Below are 3,556 nucleotides of genomic sequence, written 5' to 3' on the forward strand. Positions count from 1 at the left end.
ACTCAAGCCATAGTCTCTATCTCATATTCAACTTCTTCTGCATAAAAAAGTACCTGAGGCTTTTATGATTAGTGAAAATCTTGCATTGCACACCATACAAATAGTGTCACCAGATCTTCAGTGCATATACAATAGCAGCCAACTCCAGATCATGCATAGGGTAACTTCTCTCATAATCCTTTAGTTTTAGAGAAGCACAAGCTATTACCTTACCCTACTGCATAAGCACGCAACCCAAACCTTTCAAAGATGCGTCGCTATAAATCACAAAACTGCCATCCCCAGAAGGAATGGTTAACACTGGAGCAGTAACAAGTCGATGCTTCAACTTCTGAAAAACACTGCTCGCAATCACTGGTCCATTCAAACTTTACCCCCTTCTTAGTCAATCGAATCAGAGGCCCAGACAACTTAGAAAACCCTTCCACGAACCAACTATAATAGCCTGCCAATCCTAGAAAACTCCGAACCTCTTGCACACTCTTCGGCCTCACCCAGTCAACCACAACTTCAATCTTGCTAGGATCAATTGATATACCATCACCAGTTACTACATAGCCTAAGAATGTCACCTGATTCAACCAGAATTCACACTTCTTTAGTTTAACATACAACTTCTTCTCTCACAAAATCTATAATACTAACCTCAGATAGTTCTCATACTCTTCCGTACTCCTTGAGTATACCAAAATATCATTAATAAACACCATCACAAATCGATCCAGGTACTCATGGAAAACCCTATTCATAAGATCCATGAACACTACCGAAGCATTCGTCAACCCAAACAAGATGATTAGAAACTCATAGTGGTCGTATCTGGTACGAAAAGCAGTCTTTAGTACATCCTCAAATCTAACCCTCACCTGATGATTTCCTGACCGTAGGTCAATCTTCGAAAAGACATGTGTACCTTGCAGCTAGTCAAAGAGATCATCAATATGAGGCAACAAGTAGTGATTCTTCACAGTTATCTTGTTAATCCCATGATAATTAATGCACATATGCATCAACCCGTCCTTATTCTTCACAAACAGTACTAAAGCTCCCCAGGGTGAAACACTAGGTCGAATAAAACTCATGTCCAGTAATTCCTGCAACTGCTCCTTTAACTGCCAAAGTTCTGCTTGAGCCATCTAGTACGGAGTGTTAGAGATCGGTGCCTTGCCAGGTGTCAATTCTATCCCAAACTCCACCTCACGATCCATAGGTAAACCGGGTAAATCATCTAGAAACACATCCAGGAACTCATTGACTACCCGAATATCCTCAAGTCTCAACTCATCCCATGGTGATTCCTTCACACAAGCTAGGTACCCCTGACATCCATCCAAGAGTAACCTTCTCACCTGCAATGCTGGTAGAATCTGTGGCGTCGAACGCACATACAAGCCCAAAAACTCGTACTCCTGCTCCCCTGGAGGTCTGAACACTATCACCTTCCTACGACAGTCAATCATAGCATAACTGGAGAATAACCAATCCATTCCCAATATGACATCAAACCCTGACATGTCGTATACTACAAGATTCGTTGGTAGTAGCTTCCCCTGGATTACCACTGGGCAGTCCTCCAACATCCTCCTATAGAATGATATGCCCCTAGATGGTGTGGCTATAGACAATTCCTCTTCCATGACTTGGGTCTCCACCCCACACAGTTTCACAAAATTAATAGATATAAAGGAGTGGGTCACACCCTAATCAAATAAAATCACAGCTTTATGTAAAAGCAATATCATAGTACCTATCACCACATTCCCCGTATGCTCAGAATCTGCTGGAGTAAGCGAGTACACCCTCGTTGGAGCTGTATTCGTCTTGTGGGTTCCCCGGGATACCTGATTACTCCCCCGATTGTGACTCGAAGAAGGTGTACCCCTCTTTGGTGCGTGACAATCTCGAGCTATGTGACCTGACTGACCACAATTGTAGCAGTTAGCCCCAAACAGCTGGCACTCACCACTATGCCATCTGCGGTGTCTGGTACAATGATCGCCTACCTAGTTCATCTGAGAACCCCGATGCTCTGTATTGTATTGGTAACTCAAGCCCTTGTTCCTTTTCTTCCACGATCCCTGATGAGATCCTGACTAAAAACCAAAAGGTATTAGCCTCTTCTTCGACTCTCGATCCACCTCGTCCTTTTGGATACTAGTCTCAATCATAGTGGCTTTATCCACCAAAACCAAAAATTCACGGATCTGAAGCACACCCACTAATCTGCGGATGTCCTTCCTCAGGCCCTTCTTGAACCTTCGAGTCTTCGTGTACTCATTCGAGATCAAACAGGGCGTAAATCGGGATAGCTCTATATACCGAGCAGCATACCCCTACACCATCATACTCCCCTGAGTCAACGTAGAAAACTTATCCGCCTTAGTGTCATGTACAGAAGCCAGGAAGTATCTGTCAAAGAACACTTCCTTGAAACAGCTCCAAGACATCTCCACAGGACCAGCCCTCTGCTTCTCCAGTAGAATCACGACAGTCCACCATCGCCCTGCCTCCCTAGATAATTGGAAGGTAGCATAAAGAACTCTCGGCCTGTCTATGCAGTGTAGGACCTCCAAGATCCTCTTAATCTTCTCGACCTAGTCCTCTGCTATCGTCAGGTCATGTCTCCCTAAGAACATCGGAGAATGCATACGTGTGAACCTCTTAATGGTGCATCCCACAGACGTAGGAGAACATTCATGTCTCTTGACACTTTGCTCGATCTCCTGTAGGACCTGTCTCGTTAGTCCTCGAGGCACAGTAGGAGACTCATCACTCGCCGTCTCCTCTGAGCCACTTCCCAGGTCATTATCCTTGGGCTCCATTTTGAAAACACAATAGAGTTCTATCAAGACTCCTACAACATGTACAGTATGCAAAATTCCCTAACCCTAATCATGTTAACTATCACCTGTCAGGTTCAGGTCTATCCTATCACATTAACACGAAAGTCATCAATGGTTTGCTGTGACTTTATTGAAATCATCATTCCAGAAAAAACACATAACACCGCCGACGAGTCTCGGTTTAGTAACAGAACATCCCTCAACCAACTCTACCCATATCCAACCTCTTATACTCTGGTATGTACACACAGCTATGCCTAACCAAGTTTGCAAGACCTAGCAACATGGTTAGCTCTCATACCAAGTTGTCATGCCCTGAACCCAATAATTGGACCCGAGGGTAAAAAAGTAACCTAGCCTATCCCTGTATCACCAAAATCAAGATATAGTACAATGAATGAGGGTCCAATCCCGTGGGATTCTCAGGCACCTTATACACATTCACATACACAATAGAAGTCAGCAGAAGATAAGACTTTATATACACAATCTGTTCCATACTAGAGTCTATACAAAGGAGTCAAACTTTACAAAAATACAACACAACCCGGGTGACAACCATAACCACAAAAGTCAACCCGATACAGTCCTAGTACTTACCCAAGTACCTCTCGCAGTACACTGACCACTATGCTCCCAACACCAGGACGCTAGTTTCGGTTACTCGAAGGACTTGAAAAATATATATGTATAGTAGGGGTGAGACACCTCTC

This window comes from Malania oleifera, chromosome 11 (assembly GCF_029873635.1).
Source record: "Malania oleifera isolate guangnan ecotype guangnan chromosome 11, ASM2987363v1, whole genome shotgun sequence".
Classification (NCBI taxonomy): domain Eukaryota; kingdom Viridiplantae; phylum Streptophyta; class Magnoliopsida; order Santalales; family Ximeniaceae; genus Malania; species Malania oleifera.